General features: G+C 40.7%; 1 long non-coding RNA gene across 1 annotated transcript; it reads right to left on the minus strand.

Annotated features, from left to right (window-relative positions):
• Positions 1-4411: 4411 nt before the first annotated feature.
• On the minus strand, positions 4412-19130 carry LOC134216912 (uncharacterized). Its single transcript, XR_009980873.1, has 4 exons — positions 18499-19130; positions 18344-18440; positions 5641-6124; positions 4412-5581 (listed from the first exon to the last, which is right to left on the minus strand). It is a non-coding gene; the product is annotated as an uncharacterized LOC134216912 (long non-coding RNA).
• Between the last annotated feature and the right edge of the window lie 2217 nt (positions 19131-21347).

A 21347-nucleotide genomic window follows, 5' to 3' on the forward strand; every position in this document is an offset into this window, starting at 1 on the left:
ATTGGGCCACCCAAAAAGGCCACACTCGCGCGAACCTACTGCCAGCATTTTTCTGGCGCTTGCTTTGTTCGCGAGTACGGGCAGAGCAAAAACAAAAAGCTGAGCTATATTTTGTTCGGGAGTAAAAACACGGTCGCGAGTTTTTGTGATTTCTTCGAACACAATGGATAGATTTGACTTGACATAAACACAATAACAATAAACAATAAGGTACCAGTCAAAACGATTAATGCAAGAGATGGCGTTTTTTCAATGGTAGTAAAATCGAAATTTCATCACTATTAGACTACTTATCAGTGCAAACTAAGTGCAGGAAATAATCTTTTTACCTCATAGTTCATTCCTTATCACTACTTTCTTCTTAAACACCACCATTTTCCATTAATTTGCAAAATACTTGATTTTCCCATACATTTTATCGATTTCCAACTACCATTCTTCCATGAGCACATGGTGAAAATTGTGAAAATCTCAGAACATAGAGTAGCAGGCTTAACAACACAGATAGAAACGCCGGTATCGCCACTCAGTGACGAGCACCGTAAACATGGTGCACGGAAGGTTGTTGTCTACACTTTTTACGGCTGCTGCACCCTGGAAGTAAATGTCATCGAAGTAAACAGTCGGTCCCTTATTGTGTTCTTGCTCGAACATCAGTGAAAAATAGGTTCCAAGGTTGTTTTATGACTTTTAGCGAATTAACCCGAATGACTCGCGAAGCTTCACGAACATTTTTCGGGGTTCGTTTTTTTGTTTTCTCTGGGAGTAGTAGGTAGGCAAGAAAAAGGCAAAACAAATGTTCGCGAGTCTTTTGCATTGCCTACTTCTTGTTTTGTGAGTAAGGTTCGCAGATTTCCACCACTGACCAACTGTCGAGAGGTCAGAGGTGCTGAGAAATGTGATTCTAGATGTGTCAAAAAGCCAACAAACGCCGTATACTTTTGAACAATTTGGCCCATTCCCTCATACGTTGCAGTCAATTATCTGATCTTCACCCATACAGTTTTTTTCTGCATGTACTTCAGAGCAGAAGCCACGGCGAACCATTCAGTAGCGCAATCAGATTAGTTTCCGAAATGTATCAGGAACATTTACATTTTCTTTTTTTAAAGTAAGGAATAATAAATAGGCGAATTTGAGTAAAGAACATCTATCATTTCGACATCTGGTGGTCGTTACAAGAACCACGAAAAAAAGTGTCGTTGGCCAAAAAGTGCATTAGCAGCATACGGAGGGAGTACGATTTTCGCGTTTTCTAGTTAATCCAACCATTTATGAAAGCTGAAACAGTCGCAAATTGGAAGAAAACTTTGTTTTCTTTGGGATGAGCTTCCATCCGGTGGGTGCTTGCATATGATTTTTCCGATTAAACAGCACATCTCTTGCAGTGCCTCCACCGCACTATCTTGGTTATGAATTCCCGGATTTTTAATTCGCGGCTTATTTGGGTGGGATTCGTCTTCAACAGCTGCTTAAGGACTGTGAGAAGCCATTGCCAGTGGAAAACATGTGACCATATACCAAAAAGTGATGTAAATTTTATGGAGAAAATTTGATTTTGAATGTAAATAATCGCTTCTGACGACTTTTCTTCCAAACTCTCGCAGCGCACTCTACCACTGGATCCTTCTCGAATTCGCCTATAGGCGAATTTGAGTAAAGCTCATCGACCATTTCGACATCTGGTGGTCGTCACAAGAGCCACGAAAAAAGTGTCGTTGGCCAAAAAAGTGCATTGGCAGCATACGGAGGGAGTACGATTTACGCGTTTTCTGGTTAATCCAACCATTTATGAAAGCTGAAATAGTCGAAAACTGGAAGAATATTTTGTTTTCTTTGAGATGAGCTTCCATCCGGTGGGTGCTTGCCTGGTGCTTGCATATGATTTTTTCGATTAAATAGCACATCTCTTGCAGTGCCTCCACCGCATTATTTTGGTTATGAATACCCGGATTTTTAATTCGCGACTTATTTGGGTGGGATTCGTTTTCAACAGCTGCTTAAAGATTGTAAGAAGCCATTTCCAGTGGAAAACATGTGACAACATCACCGACGAACCGACGTGTCACCATTGACGAATACATAGACGGAGTGGTGGCCATTTTTCGGAGCACCACTTAGTACCCCTGGGGAGTGACCGATTACAATTATTACAGTCATTTGACCATTGGGAAGCCCCCCAATTAAATTTACGAAAAATTTGACAGTTCATTTGTTTACATTATTTTGCGTGAGAGTTTTATTTCCAACGTAAACGGAGTTCCAAGTTTCGTTTGAGAATTTGTCAGGGATCGTGGCGAAATTATCGGCATCCAGTGACGGCGTGCAAAAATTTCTATTCGTTTCCGCGGATTTTGTGATTAAGTGTTTTTCTACGTTGTTTCCTTCCATCTGAGTCGGTCCCATCCGAATATAAAGGAAATTTCTTCTGCCTGCTGCTGCCGTGAAAGTATTAATTACACCGGGATTTCCATATCAATCGGAAGCTTTACCATAGCCGAAGTACATAACGGAAGTGAGTGCTTGTAAGAACATTTAAGAAAAAATATTGGAAATATTGAAAGTACTTATCTCACACCAACGCAACGATTATCAAACGATGATAGAATTGAAAAACAGTAACTTCATGTCAGGCAGCACGACATTTGCTCTCATTATGATCGAAATTTTTCCAATCGTATTACATGCGGCTTGGTCCGGCTCATGCTACGTTCAGTCGGTTTGCTCAACGGCTGAAAACAGGAGGTTGTCAAGCTTGGAATCTCGTCATTACTGATTATCACATGTGTTTGTCGTAAAATGGAACAATCACCCCCGGTTGATAATATCCTGAAGATTATACCGGTTTTAAACATGCTAATTCACAAATCACTGTTTGGCCGAAATTAATTCCCCTATTATTACATGTCAGATCCAGCGCGGTCGGCTATATTGCCACCGGTTAAGATTATCAGACACATCAGGTATGCCCGGGTTACTATCGCAACTTGACCAAATACACTAACAAAACATTCTAATTTTTTGCAGGTTGTAGAGAAGCATTATGAATAATGTCATATATCACCACAGGAAATTAGATAAATAAACCAGAATAATCAAAAATCTGAGAGTGACTTCCAGACGTAAAAGGTATAGGCTTGAAATATCAGTAATTTTTCGGTTGGCGGCAACCAAATGCGACACGGTCACGGCCATTCCACCGTATTCATGTGCAAGTTATGAACGTCATCTTGCTGAAAACAAAACAGGTTTGTGCCCATAGTCATGGCCAATTGTGTGAACTTTGAAATCAAACAAAATGTGCATGAAGTTGAATAGTTTAATAAAAAATAACTTACGTAATAATAAACAGTCATGAATAACTAGTGCCAAACGTTCTTTTACATCACATTTCGTACTTTGAAGAACCCTAAATAGAAAAGCAGGTCATGTTCCCGAGCCATTGAAGAGTTATATTATCATCATGTTGAACTTGCCCTGTTTTTCAAATACAACGTGTTTTCTAAACATTTCCAGAATTATTATTAACAGCTTTTTTATGTTTCCACCCGAAAACATCCTAGGCCGAACGGGAAATCGAACTCATCTTTGGATAGCTAATGCTATACTTGTGCTCGCATGGAAAACTAGAGAGCCAAATGAGATGATACACTGAGATATTTATTTAAAAAATAATTAATACACTCTACTCTTAAATTTATTACTTAACAATACGAAAATTTTATGAAGTTTCATTGAAGTTGGTTTAGTTTTAGTAGTTTGCATTTGTGTTTGAATGTAGTCCATGTGTGTAGTCCGAAAGTGAAAAGTTCGTTTCATTTTAACTATTTAACTTCAATTTAATTTAGATTGTCTCGACTTCCCTGGGGATAAAAGTATCATCGTGCTAGCCCCATGATATACGTATGCAAAAATGGTAACATGGCTTAGAAACCTCCGAGTTAATAACTGTGGAAGTGCTTAATAAACACTAAGCTGTGAGGCGGCTCTGTCCCAGTGTGGGTATGTAATGCCAATAAGAAGAAGAAGATTAATTTAGATTTATCTTAAAATCACTTTATTTTATTTCAAATCAATAAATATTTTATACATAATACGGTGTCAACTCACTTCAAAACGCACTTTTGATAGAGGAGCCGGAGATACATAGTGTAATATAAATATCAATCGACGAATCTATTGGTCTATGATCAATTGATTGGCTTATGATTGATTGACCTATGTTTAATTGATTGGTCTATGATTGATTGATAGGTCTATAATATATTGGCCTATGATCGATTGACTGGTCTATCATTGATTGATTGATTGATCGGTTTATGATTGATTGATTTGTCTATGATTGATTGATTCATGACTGATTTATTGGCCTATGACTGATTGATTGACCTATGATTGATTGGTTGGCCCATTATTGGTTGGTCTATGATTGATTGTATGGTCCATGATTGATTGTATGGTCCATGATTGATTGATTGGCCTATGATTAATTGATTGGTCTATGATTGATTGATTGGTTTATGATTTATTGATTGGTTTATGATTAATTGATTAATTGAAGAACTAAAAAAATGATTCATTGCTTAATCTTCTTCTTCTTCTTCATTGGCATTAATTCCCTCACTGGGGCATTGCCGTTTCGTAGCTTAGTGTTCATTCACTTCCACAGTTATTAACTGCGAGGTTTCTAAGCCAAGTTACCATTTCTGCATTTGTATATCATGAGGCCAACACGATGATAGTTTTATGCCCAGGGAAGTCGAGACAATTTCCAAATCGAAAATTACTTAGACCGGCGACGGGAATCGAACCCAGCCACCCTCAGCATGGTACTGCTTGGTAGCCGCGCATCTTACCGCACGGCTAAGGAGGGCCACCTGCTTGATCTATGATTGATATTGATTGGCCTATGATTGGTTTATTGGTCTATGATTGATTGATTGGCCTATGATTAATTGATTGGTCTATGACTTATTGATTGGCATATGATTAATTGATTGGTTTATGACTGATTGATTGATCTATGATTGATTGCTTGACCTGATTGATTGATTGGCCTATGATTAATTGATCGCCCTATGATTGATATTGGTTGGCCTATAGTTGATTGATCCATGATTGATTGATTTTTTTTAATACTTTATTAACGAGATTTTGTATCTTAAAAATAAGTTCATCACGGGATTGATTGATTGGTTTATTAATAATTTATTGGTCTATGATTGATTGTTTCGTCTATGATTGATTGCCTATGATTGAATGATTGGTCTATGATTGAAGTCAAAGTGCACTGGCGATATATTTGTAGTAAACCGATATAAAGTGCTTGATGAGCTCCAAGGACGATCCGTGATGCCTTTCCCCTTTAGAGTTTCGATGAATGTTCGTTTCTAACATCGTGATATGAGACAGTGGTTTCGGCATCGTTTTAGATTTTTCCTTCTGTGCCTCCGGGGGTTAAGACTTCTGCATATGGTTGTGTTGTTTTCATAAATCACTATTGGTGGTTTAAGAACTAGGTAAGGAATAGTTAGTAGAGTTCTGAGTGATTCTGCCATCATTCTTCCCATTCGATTCAATCCTGTTGAAGGAAATAAATGTAGGTTAACTTAGAATAATTGAATGTAGTCCAAATGTTACCTGTAAATCAGGATATCGCAGATTACCTTCACATTGGTAATATTTTTCACGCACACGTACTCTCAAAGACAGGAACCAGTGGTCAATAGAATATCGAGCTTGCGGAGGAGCCTTCGTTTCTTCTGTTCTTTGTTATGCGCATATTTTTCTTGTTGCTCAAATCTAGTAGACTATTTTTCCTAATCATTCCCTACTGCATTCAATAATAGATTCCTTCAAGCCGGATGGATGGATATTGTTTGGTCTATGTAGTTCCACTTAATCTTGAATTTTGACACGTGTCGAAGCTCCAAGCTATAGCTTACATCTTTCTACAAGGCGATCGGTTACGTCTAGCGCTGGAAGCTCCAGCTAGCGCTATTATACACAAACGATTCTCTGGGCTTAGGCGATGGACCTTTTCTGACTCGTAGGTTGGAGAATGCCGAATCCATTTAGCTGGTGGTGGTTGATGTATTGGCCGTGTACGATCGTATAGACCCTGCTAGAATAGAATCGCATTTAGAAAATCAGTTAGTTCAAACTTACCATTTAATTTTAAAAAGTATCATATTTAAATAATTTGTTCGTTAACAGTCTGAAAAAAAGCGATACATTTTTCATAAGGTTACTTTTTCAAAGCATTGCATTTTGGAGCGGATTCGTTGCCACAAGCGAGCGGCAAGTGTGAAATGAATAGAAACTGAAGATTAGCAGCCGAAAAAAATCCAATAAATTAAGGTGTCAAGTTGCTAAGTTAGGTCAGTGCTCTTGAACAGTGTACAGTGTTCAGAACGTTTTGAACACGAACACGTGTTGTCGTATTCAGATGCATCTCTGCCTTTAGGATTGCCACTCAAAATTTCTACGGGAATTCCTTCACAAAATAACTTCATAAAATTCCTTCGACAATCTCCAGGTACCTGAGGGATTCGTTGTCAGGAGGAGAGAGTTGGACGACGGTTCAACACTTCGATTGGAAGATCTTCTTCTTCTTCTCCATGGCTCTACAGTCCATCTGGAACTTGGCCTAGCTTTTCAACTTAGTATTCTATTAGCATTTCCTCAGTTATTAATTGTAAGCTTTTCTATGCCCGCCATTGCAAGAGTATGTATCTTGTGTGGCAAGTACAATGGATACACTATGCCCCGGGTTTCGAGAAAGTTTCCAACCCGAAAACACAAGACCGGACCGAGAATCAAACTCGCCATCCGCGGATTGGCAATCCTACGCCTTTGCTCGCAAGGCTACTGGAGACCCCTCGACTGGAAGATGCTACGGTGAAACTAGAGCCTGGATACTATCTAGGCCTCTAAGTGAAACGGTTCTTTATTGAAAAACTGGAGACACGTGCTCCAGATATTCCGGAGGTGGCAGTATTGAAGTCTAATGGACCGCTATCAAGAATTAATGCTTGAACAATCGCAGTCAATCATTCAGTTAATTCTTTGTGCAATTTCACTGATTCTGGTCAATCACAGAGTAGCAACCATAGATATGTGTAGTCAGTCAAAGCTAAAGCTAAAAACTAAACTAAGCTAATGGACCGCTATCAAGAATGGCTTTACCTGGCAGATATGGGCGAACTGCGCACCCAGAGAAAACAATGGATAACCGATGAGATCTGGAGGAAGATAGAGGAGCGAAGAGAAGCCAAAGCCGCGATAGAGCGAACAAAAACCAAAGAAGCCAAAGTATTAGCCCGTCAACGATACTCGGGTTTGGAGAAGGAACTGAAACGGTCATGTCGACGGGACAAGCGAGCGGGGTGGACTCTCTGGTTGACGAAGGAGAGATAGCCGCAACAACCTTCTCCTCTACGATATCTCACGACGCTTAAGCCGTAGATGAATGCAACGATGCCTGTGAAAGACGCAAATGGTCAGTTATTGACCGAGCCATCTAAAGAATGAAATAGAACCAAGCTCCAAGGGCCGATCACATATCAGTCGAGGTGCTCAAAGCTGACTCCATGCCATCCGCTTTATTTCGTAATATCTGGGACACCGCAACCGGTCGACTGGAGGCAAGGTATCTTAGTGAAGGTGCCCAAAAAGGGTGGCCTGACTGTATGCACTGTATGCACAAAATGGACAAATCTCGCCTAGCACCAAACCCATCTTGCGACATATCAAACTTCATAATTTTGGAAGACAATCTCAATATATTAGTTTTTGAAAGGTTTTGAATACATTGGCCACGTCCGGAAGTGTTCCCGGAAACCTGGTTCCCTCAGGGAAGCGATCAAATTTCGATTAGCCCTGAAACCTATCAGGCGACATATCAAACTTCATAATTTTGGAAGATAATCTCAACAAATGAAATTTTGAGAGATGTTGGACACGATGCTGGGTCATTAGGCCGAAGGCCGAATGGTCATTAGGCCGAACAATCATTAGGCCGAATGAGCACTGGGGAGCGAGAAGTGAGGAAGAAGTAGAACGGTAGAAGAAGAAAAGAAAAAGAAGGGAGAAGTAAGAAGGGAGAAGAAAAAGGGAAAAAGGAGGAAGAAGTAAGAAGGAAGAAGAAAGAAGTAAAGAAGGAAGAGAGAAGAAGGAAGAAGAAAAGAAGGAAGAAGAAAGAAGGAAGGAAGAAGAAGGAAGAAAGAGGAAGGAATAAGGAAGAAGGGAGAAGGGAGAAGGAATAATGAAGAAGGAAGAAGGAAGACGGGAGAAAGATCGAAGAAAACAGAAGAAGGAAAAAGGAAGAAGAAAGAAAGAAGAAGGAAGAAGAAAGAAGGAAGAATGAAGAAGGAAAAAGGTAGAAAGAAAAAGAAAGAAGAAAAGAAGAACGAAGGACGAAGGAAGAAAGAAGAAGGAAGAAGGAAGAAGGAAGAAAGACGAAGGAAGAAGAAAGAAGAAGGAAGAAGGAAGAAAGAATAAGGAAGAAGGAAGATGAAAAAAAGGAAAAAGGAAGAAGGAAGAAGGAAGAAGAAAGAAGGAAGAAGGAAAAAGATTGATGGAAGAAGGAAGAAGGAAGAAAGACGAAGGAAGAAGAAGGAAGAAGGAAGAAAGAATAAGGAAGAAGGAAGATGAAGAAAAGGAAAAAGGAAAAAGGAAGAAGGAAGAAGGAAGAAGGAAGAAGAAAGACGAAAGAAGGAAGAAGGCAGAAGGCAGAAGGAAGAAGGAAGAAGGAAGAAGGAAGAAGGAAGAAGGAATAAGGAAGAAGGAAGAAGGAAGAAGGAAGAAAAAAGAAAGAAGAAGGAAGAAGGAAGAAGAAAAGAAGGAAGAAGAAAAAAAGGAAGAAGGAAGAAGGAAGAAAGAAGAAGGAAGAAGGAAGAAGAAAAGAAGGAAGAAGAAAAGAAGGAAGAAGGGAGAATGAAGAAAGAAGGAGGAAGAAGGAAGAAGAAAGAAGGAAGAAGGATGAAACAAAGAAGGAATAAGGAATAAGGGAGAAGGAAGAAGGAAGAAGGAAGAAGGAAGAAAGAAGAAGGAAGATGGAAGAAGGAAGAAGGAAGAAGATGAAGAAAGAAGGAAGAATTAAGGAAGAGAAAAGAAGAAAGAAGAAGGTAGATACAAGAAGGGGGAAGGAAGAAGGGGTAAGGTGAAGAAAGAACTTCTCATTTTTCACTTTATGCTTCTTTTTGATGATTCGGCCTAATGGCCATTCGGCCTAATGACCATTCGGCCTAATGACCTTCGGCCAAATGGCCTGATACCGTTGGACACATGCGGCCACGTGCGGAGCCTGGTTCCCTCAGGAAAGTACACAATTTGGATTAGCTCTGAAACCCATCTTGCGACATGCCAAACTTCATGATTTTGAAAGATAAGCTCACAAGATGAGCATTTCAGGCGTTTCGGACACATTGGCCACGGCCGGAAGTGTTCCCGGGAACCTGGTTAACTGCGGGACCCATCTTGCGACTTATCAAACTCCACGATTTTGAAAGACAAGCTCAAAAGATGAGTTTTTGAGATGTTTAAGACACATTGGCCACGTCCGGAAGTGTTCCTTGGATCCTGGTGCTCTGAGGGGAGCGATAACATTTTGATTAGCTACGAAACTTATCTTGCGACATATAAAACTCCATGATTTTCACTATTGTTACGGACAACTTCATTAAATACAGTCTTTCAGTTGCATTACTGAGCAGCTTCTAAGCTGTAAATATATTTTAATTAGATTCTTATTTGTAAATTTTAAATGATTCTTACATTTCTGTATTCATCTTGCTGAATTCATATAATTCACCAACAACTCGATCGTTCACACACTTTCCTGTATAAAGTATAATAAATTTCCTACAATTAGATCTTACTACAATCTCATTATGAGCATCCCTATAACCATCGTAATTCATGTGTTACCATCATGCATTTCCAAGCAAAAATGATACTAGTTGCTGTATACAATGAAACATACGTGGAATGATGTAGCTTTTACTAAAGGCTCTCGAGATCAACTTTTAGATCATAAACACTAAACGATAGCGGTGTGATTACTGCTCACAATAGGGATAGACTTCTGACTCTATAAACTTATCCCAATGACGGAATTAAACTACCTCATTGCATAAGTGTTGGATAGAATTGTATACAGATAAAGTACGTTCACAGGGTGTCGCTTATCGATGGTTTATCGTTGTTCCGTGTGCGTAGCTATATTCGAGTGCTTCACCAATGTCATGGTCGAAGAGATCTCTCGCACAGTGGTTGCGGTAACAACTATCATAAGATGAGTTTAGTACAATTCCATTTAATTCCACCACGTCGTAGTGGAATTAAGGTGAAGGTGGGTTGAGTACCAAAACAAAGCTTTGAAAGTATTTGTACAATAAAAACTGTCATATACTGTAGTAGTATTGGTGTCGTATTAAAAAAAACAAAGAATATTAGTAGGGTGGTTCAAAAAACGACCCAGCACCACCACGCTCACTCCATTCCGTCCCATGCTCCGAGTGTCCTCCAAAAACCGATTTGAACAAAAAGTGGTTGAGCGCATGCCGGTTCAAGATTGTATGAAAACTAGTATGGAAACTAAACATTTTATTACACTGGCTACAGTGCCTCCCCTCCATACGCTGGCGAAAAGAGAACCCACATAGCTGAAAGCAACATTCCAGAGACTTCACTGAAAGAAAACCGCACCGCAGGAAAGATCCATTGATTACGTAACGCAAAAATAGCATTTTATACCCCACTCACCCCCATGTCACACATTTTTTATGAAGCATCTGCCCCTGGTGCGATAGATATCACAGACAAATTCAGGGTATTCTGTTGAATTGCACGTTTCCCTGATGCCTTCTAAGAAGCCTAATTATCATGCTAAAGTTTCGCAACCTCGATTAAAATCGACTCGCAACTATTGGAACGACCATTCAATATGGATTGTCTATGGAGTTGAAGCTCTTGAATATTTCATCCAGTCATATGGTCTCCCCCCTCGTCAGGGCCCAATGACGAAGCACCACAATCAGAATAAGGTTAAATTCAACCTCGCCATATAAACTGTCATACACACCTGAAACGACTTGTGCACGGTAAGCCTCTATTCAAGCCAGCCCAAACCATCGGATGACACCCAAATTATAAATCACAATCGACTGAGCGTGGCGGAGCAAAATTATTTTTTGAGCCACCCTAATTATTAGTTTGCTGCTGCCGGTGCCGTTGTTTACATTCGCTCCGCGATCAGTTTTTAATCGTTTTTTCGGGCAAAAATAGCAGTTTATATTAAGTTTTCGGTTTAAACAAGTGACTGATTTCGAAAAGTGATGTTTAATTTGCATTCCATCAACATTTCGGGCTCCTCATGTGCGGAGAAGTGAGTGAAAACTTGATTTTTTCAGTGCCCTTTGAGAAGAAGTGAAGTGCAATGATAAGCCCACCAAATCGCGAACGGCTAATAAATTGGCACGAAACTGCTGATTTATGATATTATTCGAGCCAAAATGCATAAGACTCTTTGGATAAACATGTTCATTATCACGGGAAGTGAATAAATATGCTGTGAGCAGGTTAGTAATTTGAATATTAAACTTTTGTTCGATGCTGTTCGATGCATTCGAATGTTGATGGGAGAGGAGTGCGGGAGGTGTGGGGTTGGCCCGTGGAAGGTTTGGTGCCATATTGGCGGCCATCGTGGTACTCTTCCAACTATGTCCTTAAATGGAATTGTACTACAGGCAAGCCTCCATGAGTCGATGTTCTATGACTCGATATCGACTCAATTGCTTCCTTGATTTATTATTATTCAATAATAAAAAAAATATTGTCGGGGTTACTTTGGTCCCTTCAAACAGCTACTTGAAGGATTTTCTATTCCACATCTCGATATTTCCATGAGTCGACGGTCCCTTCAATATCGACTCAAGGAGGTTTTACTGTATACTCGTCTTATGACAGTGAAAACATTCCACTAAAAAAGCTAAATAATTTTCTTGGTTCATGATTTTGAAAAACAAGCTCTATAGATAAATTTTTAATAATTTTTGGACACGTTGGCCACATCCGGAAGTGTTCATGGGAAAGGGCACACATTTTTATTAGCTCTTGCTATGAATCAAACTTTGATTTTGAAAGTCCAAACAAGATGAAGTTTTGAGAGCATTCAGACATATTGACCGGACTCTTTGCTGAACTTGTCTTTCGTAATTATGTAATTTATTATTTCGTAAAATGGAATTCGAGGCAAATATAAATTTGTCCACTATACTGATGGATCCGGGTCTCCAGTTAGCCTTGCGAGAAAAGACGTAGGATTGTCAATTCGGAGATGGCGAGTTCGATTCTTGGTCCGGCCAAGGATGTTTACGGATGGGAAACATTATCGACTTCTTGGGCATAGTTTATCAATTGTACTTGCCACACAACTTACATAATCATGTAATTGCGGGCATAGAAAAGCTTTAAACTAATAACTGTGGAAATGCTAATAGAACTTCTTCTTTTTCTTATTGGCATTACATCCCCACACTGGGACAGAGCCGCCTCGCAGCTTAGTGTTCATTAAGCACTTCCACAGTTATTAACTGCGAGGTTTCTAAGCCAGGTTACCATTTTTGCATTCGTATATCATGAGGCGAACACGATGATACTTTTATGCCCAGGGAAGTCGAGACAATTTCCAATCCGAAAATTGCCTAGACCGCAGAGATGCATCGGAACACGAGAACGCGTGTTCGTGTTCAAAACGTTTTGAACACAGCACACTGTTAAAGAGCACTGACCCAACTTAGCAACTCGTATCCTAGGAAAACAAATTCAAACGACGGCATGCTACACATTTTTCGGCTGGTAATGGAACACGTGGGCATCTAACGAATAGAAATCAAGCATGTTCGTATGTTTTTGCATAGTTCCAAATCTAAGGAATCTTAGTTACCATGATCGTTTTGCTTGCGTACCAACCCAGTGCACACTGAACAGTGTTCAGAGTTCAAAACTAAGAACACCAAGGCACGCTCTTGGCTCATGTTCTGTTCAGGATGCATCTCTGCTAGACCGGCACCGGGAATCGAACCCAGCCACCCTCAGCATGGTCTTGCTTTGTAGCCGCGCGTCTTACCGCACGGCTAAGGAGGGCCACTAATAGAACACTAAGTTCAAAAGCCATGCCAAGTTCCAGTTGAAATGTAGAGCCATAGAAGAAGAATAGGATACTGAGGAACGTTTTCGAACGTGGAAATGCGTCTAAAAACTTTCAATAGCTCATCTGCTGGATTTGTCTTTCTAAATAATGAATTCTAATGTATCGCAAAGTAGGTTACGTGGTTAACTGAAAATCCTCCATTTCCTTGAGAGAACCAGGCTGCAGGGAACACTCCATATGGCCGATATGGTCAAAGTTTCAAATTAATCTAATTCTAAAATTAATTCTAAAAAACGTCGAAAATTGGGTTTCGGCGCTAATTGTTATTTGCCTATCTCACTTAGCGAATCAGGTCTCCTTGACTTCCGGATTTGGATTCAGGTTCTCAGGAACGTTTTCGAACGTGGTCAATGTGTCCGAACCACTCAAAACCTCATCTATTGAGCTTGTGATTCAAAATCATGGAGTTTGACATGTCGCAATATGGGTTTCGGTGCTAATCGCAATTTGTCCGGTCTCCTGAGGGAACCAGGTTCCCGGGAACCGGACGTGGCCAATGTGTGTGTGTGCGTGTGTGCGTGTTTACAATCTAACTCCCACTGTCTGGCAGTGGCATTATGGATAGAATATTCGTGCAACCATTTTATTTATATAATTGCAAGAATCTTAGATCCGGGAGCTAGAAGGTGATAGCTCTATTGCAACTCCTATAGCCCATTTCAAGAACGCATGCATTCCGAAGCTATATTCATGTACAATAAGCCCCGCATGATTACACCCACATATCATAATGATATCTGAAGTGTATTCACACTTCCTGAATCAAAATTTAATCTATTTGATTCTGGCGTGTATTTAGTGATAGAAAGCATTATTTTTGAATCAAAGTTTAACAATAAAGCTTACCATATTTTCTTTACCATCCTTACGCTCACCTGCACTGATGGTTTCACTTTCTTTTTAATGTATTCGCCCGCACAACAGAATATGATGTTTCGATAATCACGCGAACGTTCTACATCCAACAACGTTTTTATTTCAACCGCACAAACTATCCCGCACGACAACACGACAGATTGGTTTCCGCACAGCACAACAAAATCGGTCCGCGCGAACTCCACTTGTAATCTAGCGATTTAATGCGTAAAAAAATCACTTTATCCGAATCACTGTTGGAACGCAATACACGAACAAAAACTATCACTTTCCGGATACATTACACTAACGGGAACCGGACGTGGCCAATGTGTTAAAAATCTCTAAAAAAATTGATGCATTGAGCTTGTCGTTGGGGCCCTTCTTAGTCGTGCGGTAAGATGCGCGGCTACAAAGCAAGACCATGCTGAGGGTGGCTAGGTTCGATTCCCGGTGCCGGTCTAGATAATTTTCGGCTTGGAAATTGTCTCGACTTCCCTGGGCATAAAAGTATCATCGTGCTAGCCTCAAGATATACGAATGCAAAAATGGTAACCTGGCTTAGAAACCTCGCGATTAATAACTGTGGAAGTGCTTAATGAACACTAAGCTGTGAGGCGGCAATGTCCCAGTGGGGGATGTAATGCCAACGAAGAAGAAGAAGAAGCTTGTCGTTCAAAATCATGGAGTTTGATATGTCGCAAGATGGGTTACGGTGCTAATCAAAATTTGTCCGCTTCTGAGGGAACCAGGCCGGGAACACTTCCGGACGTGGCCAATGTATTCAAAGCCATTAAAAAACTAATATATTGAGATTGTCTTCCAAAATTATGAAGTTTGATGTGCCGCAAGATGGGTTTTGGTGCTAATCTAAATTTGTCCACTTCCTTGAGAGAACCAGGTTCCCGGGAAAACTTCCGGATGTGGCCATTGTGTCCAAAACCTCTCAAAACTCATCTATTAGTCTATCTCAAGTTTCTCAAGAACTCATCTATGAAACTTGTCTTTCAAAATCATGGAGTTTGATATGTCGCAAGATGGGTTTTGATGCTAGGCGAGATTTGTCCACTTTTTTTAGGGAACCAGGTTCCCGGGAACAATTCCGGACGTGGCCAATGTGTTCAAAACCTCTGAAAAACTCATCTATTGAGCTTGTCTTTCAAAATCATGGAGTTTGATATGTCGCAAGATTGGTTTCGGTGCTAATCGAAATTTGTCCACTTCTTTGAAGGAACCACGTTCCCGGGAACACTTCCGGATGTGGTCAATGTGTCCAAAACCTCTCAAAAACTTATCTATTGAACTTGTCTTTCAAAATCATGGAGTTTGATATGTTGAAAGATGGGTTTCGGTGCTAATCGAAATTTGTCCGCTTCCCTGAGGGAACCAGGTTTCCAGGAACACTTCCGACCGTGACCAATGTATCCAAAACCTTTCAAAAACTCATCTATTGAGATTGTCTTCCAAAATCATGAAGTTTGATATGTCGCAAGACTGGTTTTTACACCACTTGAAAAGTGTCCACTACCCCAGGGAACCAGGTTCCCGGAACATCCGGAACCATGTCCTGGTGATCCAATTGTATCAAAACTTACTTCTGGTGCTGGTCAATGATGATTGACCACGTTTGCATCAACATTCTGGGCTCTTTTGTTCATTTATCAATGGTTTTAAAAAAATGACCCGTTTTTGACTGCACCAGACCCAGGACCCCCCAGACATGATGACGCTTCTTCCTGAAAATTTCATGGCAATCGGACGAAAAATGAGCCCACACGGGTTATTTAAATTTTGATTTGTAGGTCAGACCGAAACGGGTTAAACCGATAGCTGGAAATCGCTCAGGATGGAAATTCAAGTCGGCCCTTTGCAACACTGGAGGTGTACAGCACCCATAAGTAAAGTAATAACTTTATAAATCCTATAGGCAAAAATGCCGCAAAAACAACGTGCCCACACATAATCTATTTATCGACTTCAACGCCGCATATGATACAATCGATCGGGACCAGCTATGGCAGCTAATGCATGAAACGAATTTCAAGATAAACTGATACGGTTGGTCAAGACGACGATGGATCGGGTGATGTGCGGGGCATTCTTGAGTCCATTTGAAACGTGCAAAAGATTACGGCAAGGTGATAGTCTTTCGTGTCTGCTATTCGCTTTAGAGGGGGTAATACGAAGGTCAAGGATCGACACGAGTGGTACGATTTTCACGAAGTCTGTCCAGCTATTTGGTTTCGCCGACGACACGTAACTTTGAGAAGATGGAGGAAGCCTACATAAGATTGAAAAAGGGAGGCTAAACGGATTGTATCGGTGGTGACGAAATCGAGGTGGTTGAAGAATTCGTGTACATGTGCTCACAGGTGACCTCCGATAACGATACCAGCAGAGAAATTCGGAGACGCATCATAGCAGGAAATCGTAACCGATCAAATAGAGTTCGCCGCCTTACCAAACTGACTATCTATAAAACGCATATTATACCGCTAGTTCTCCAAGGACACGAGACCTGGACGATGCTCGTGGAGGACCAACGCGCACTAGGAGTTTTCGAAAGGAAAGTGCTGCGTACCATCTATGGTGGGGTGCAGATGGCGGACGGTACGTGGAGGAGGCGAATGAACCACGAGTTGCATCAGTAGTTGGGAGAACCATCCATCGTTCACACCGCGAAAATCGGAAGACTGTAGTGGGCCGGGCACGTAGCCAGAATGTCGGACAGCAGTCGGGTAAAAATGGCTCTCGACAACGATCCGACGGGAACAAGAAGGTGAAGTGCACACCGAGCAAGGTGGATCGATCAAGTGGAGGACGACTTGCGGACCGAGCTGAATGGAGAAGACTTTTATGCACTGCACAGGCCACTCCGGCACAAAACAGATAGGCATCATAGAACAAACTGCTATTTTCAAAGTAAGCTCTTTGTGTACATATCAACAATTGACGGGCGGCACTCCCATATATCCAAGGCGAAAGAAAGAGACAGCAAAGCATGCGATGCTGCTCTGTCTTATAAATACGCGTTGTTCAGTGAAGCTTGCCTTCCACCGCGAGGATCGCTAGCGTTTGGAAATCATGGAAGGACCACATTCTAGGGCAAAGCTGCCTATGTGTTATATAATAGGTCTTAAAATATACACCACATTAAATCATCACGCATATGCTAGCGCTGCCAAACGGATTAATTCCCAACTATTCTGCATTTTAGGTTAAAGGTCTGGATGTTCTGAACAAGTTTATTGAAGATTGTAAGCGTCTATTTTCTTAGCTTTGAGAGATGATAACCATAATAAATGCAAAAAGTGTAGTACAAAATACAACGCACGCGTGCTCGTGTTACAAAAATGGGCGGGCGTTCTGAAAAGGTTAAGTATGCCAAAAGGAATTCCCTTTTGATTCTAAAATGATGCTCTTCGGGATCCCAAAATGTTTCCCTTTGAAATACCTAGAAGACATTAAGCTGCGTTTTTGTCTTTCTTGTACAACAAAGTTGTACCGAAAGGCTATCATTTCACTCCGAGAACGAACTTTTTTTTAGAAGGCTCGTAGACCCATAGTGTTTTATACCAATCGACTCAGCTCGACGAACTGAACATGTCTGTCCGTCGACCTTTCTTTTCCTCCCACTTCGGTTTCGACTTCCCATAAGAATATTCAGTCGCAATGCTAGTGTTAGTCATAATGCGAAAACATAAAAGGTAACTTGGTTTAAAATCCCGCAGTTATAACTGCAGGAGTTGTAATGAGCACTAAGCCGCAAGATGGGAATTTTCAAATTGCGGGTAACCAGGGTAAGATAGTTCATTTGAATTGACCGGAAAGTCTATAATTACTTGAATTGAAAATAATTTACCAATTCACTCTTTGAACTCAACTGAATCGAGATCAATAAAAACAATCAAATTTAAACAAAATTAAACCACGTCAAACTCGAATAACTAAACCCAACGTATTTATGAAAAATAAATGCTTTACAAATCATTACAAGTTCAGAATAATCAGTTTGTAATAAAACCGTAAATATATCAGGAACCGGAAGACATAATAAATACTATTGAAAATCGAAGTGAGCTGAACCAACGAATCGAGTTTTCTCCCATTTCCCAGTATGTAGTTCGAATCTATTCCATAGCCGTGCGTTTATATACGTACTATTCGGGAGGCAATTGCGACATCCGTAAATGAGAGAAATTTTAATTGTCGCGTGAGCTCATAACGATTTTCAACTGGAACCGCAATAAACTATTTCGGAAAACTACTCACCTGATGGCTTACTCTTGCGATCCAGATGTCACTGTTTATTTTTCGCATGCTCGCCCGGTTCTCAACAGAGTTTGCGCTACCGGTCATGTCCTAGTTTCTGAAGTATAAATTTCATATAAATAATATTAATCAACAGCATTACCGTACCTGCGTACCTACGATTCCGAGAGATGTCTTTGCCAAACGGTTTTGAAATAATGTTTCCAATAAATTTCGCTAGAATACGCATCGTCAACGTAGATTCCGGCCATACCATAGCCTACTAAACCAAGATATGTCAGTCGCTTTTTTCGGTTTATTTCCGGGAGTTTAGCACTTCAGTCCCATTCCCATAAGGCGAGGCAGGCTAACTGCTCTTGTTTTTTTACGTCGAAGAATCGGTCCAGACTGCGCCGTTTGTTTAAAAGTGAGCAATTCATTCGCGGCTCAACAGTTTATGTGAGCTTTCACCTGGATGAATAACGGGGTGCTGCTGCAACGCCAAACTGTCCGATGCAAAGCCAAAGATTCTATTTACTACAGCAGCTACTGTAACATGCTGGACATCCACTGTAGGTTGTATGCTCCACCCGCAGCAGCCGCAGATGGTAGATGTATCGAGCCGGTCGTGGCCTTGACGAAAACTCGCTTGGAAATCCCATTTAGAAGCGATTTTTGGTTACCTATCCTTCGCACGACCCGTACTGCCCTTCAATCGGACGGGCCTCATAAATCGTGATATAACTTATTCACTATTTTACTAAATAAATATTCTACAAACTTTAATTAGTCGCAAGACGTAAGACCATAATTCAATTACTAAAGTAAACAAAGAGTTTGACACCTCGCATTGCCGATTTTTGACAGCAACAAAATGTCAGACCATCAAGAGGGGTAAGTCAACTGTCGCGAAATTAAATGTAATTCGTCACTCCCGAGGGGTATTTTTCGTAAAATAAAGAAGAAGACATGGTGCCCGAAATTACAACAGTTTGTACCGGACATTGAGGTCTATGTATTCGTCAATGGTGTCACCCCATGGAAAATAATTCAAATTTGCTGCCCACGACGCCATGATGAAAAATCATCGAACACTACCGCCACCCCCATAATGGCTCGCGAAGTTTTCGTAGCTCAGCCACCAACCTACGTGTATTAACATTGCAGCGGAGTTGTGTCTTAGCTCATTTGACAGAAGCGATCGCCCGCAAAAGCGAATGACCGTTAAAAAGTGTGAGACAATCAGAGAGCGCCAGTGACACGTCGGTTCGTCGGTGACAACATAACAAAAAATGAAGTAAATTTGATGGAGAAAATTTGATTTCGAATGTAAATAATCGCTTCTGACGACTTTTCTCCCAAACTCTCGCAGCGCACTCTACCACTGGATCCTTCTCGAATTCGCCTATAGCCTCAGTATGTTTTCCTTTTACATACATCTATTCAGCTAAAAGATATTTTAGTTACTAGATAAAGATTGTCGCTTCTGTTCCCTTTGTTCTGCTGTCCGAAACATGTGTGGTACATACCTGTCAAATCGTATGGATTTTCCTTCTTTGACATTTAGCTCCCCTATCCTCGCCAGCAAAAGATGTTCCGGACAGTGACGACAGCGACAATCTTTATATAGTAACTAAAATATCTTTTATTCAGCTCAAGATAGTGTCGTCACAGACAAACAGACGTAACAGCTTGAACATTTTTTTGAAAAATCCATCGCCCAACTTCTCTACCACCATCTTGCGAGCATGTCACACGATACAATGTTTCGTATAACATTGTCACCAGAAGGCGCTGGAGTGAAATGTCAAACTCGAAGGAATACGACGCTAGCGCCTCTAGTTGTGAAACGCACAATCAATCATATTCAAATTGATCGTTTAAGTCATGGTCGATGGTAATTTCTCTAGTGTTACGTCTGTTTGTCTGTGGTGTCGTCTTCTGGATCGTCCTGTAACCACAGACAAACAGACGTAACAGCTTGAACATTTTTCTAAAAAATCTATCGCTCAACTCCTCTGCCACCATCTTGCGAGCATGTTACACGAAACAATGTTTCGTATGACATTGTCACCAGAAGGCGCTGAAGTGAAATGTCAAACTCGAAGGATTATGACGCTAGTGCCTCTAGTTGTGAAACGCTCAATCAATCCAATTCAAATTGATCGTTGAAGTCTTGGTCGATGCTTATTTCTCAAGTGTTACGTCTGTTTGTCTGTGCTGTAACTATCTTCAACAACCAAAGTCTGAAATAAGAAAACAGTTTATTGGTAATTAATATAAATTAAAAATATCTTCAGCAACCATTTTCCAACTTATTTGTTGATGCCAAAATAAACGAACAAATAATGCCATTGGTAACGCCCAAAATCCGCGCTTGCTAAGACAAAAATTACAGTTCAGTGCTGTTGAAGGTGTGTTGCAATATTCATCAATTTGCCCATATAATAAAAATCGACTTTATTTCGATTGAAATTCGCTGCCATCGTTAGCGGTGAGACACCCCTTGTGATGATCACTGCAATGTCAAACGACACAAGCCAAATGTCAGATCGATTGAACCCTACCAGAACATCAGTAAAATTGTGGCGACCATTACCACACGTAAAATGCTGGATTGATGCTGACATCAATTTGAAGTTTAGCCACAGAGAACAGACGTTGAAGCTGCACTCACTATGTTGTGATAAGTTTTTACTGTTCATTTCGAAATTACTTTGGAATGTCGCCGTTATCCCGTGCAGAATCAGCGCTGGCGTCATCAAAAAATGCCACTGTGCGCTAGTGTCGTTATGCATGCAAGAGCATACCAGCGCCATCGTGTTGTCAAAATGAGCTTGTGAGTTGCAATGTCGACGTCGATGGCGTTGAGGTTCGGTTTGTTTGTTTACACATGTTTTGCAAGAAATTTTGTTCGAGCCTCCATGTCTGTTCTCTGTGACTAGTGTGTCACCTTGTACCATGCTGGTACAACGTGGAAAGCCATGGTACAATATGTACTAGGGTATACAACCGTGGTACTTGT

This window comes from Armigeres subalbatus, chromosome 2 (assembly GCF_024139115.2).
Source record: "Armigeres subalbatus isolate Guangzhou_Male chromosome 2, GZ_Asu_2, whole genome shotgun sequence".
Taxonomy (NCBI): domain Eukaryota; kingdom Metazoa; phylum Arthropoda; class Insecta; order Diptera; family Culicidae; genus Armigeres; species Armigeres subalbatus.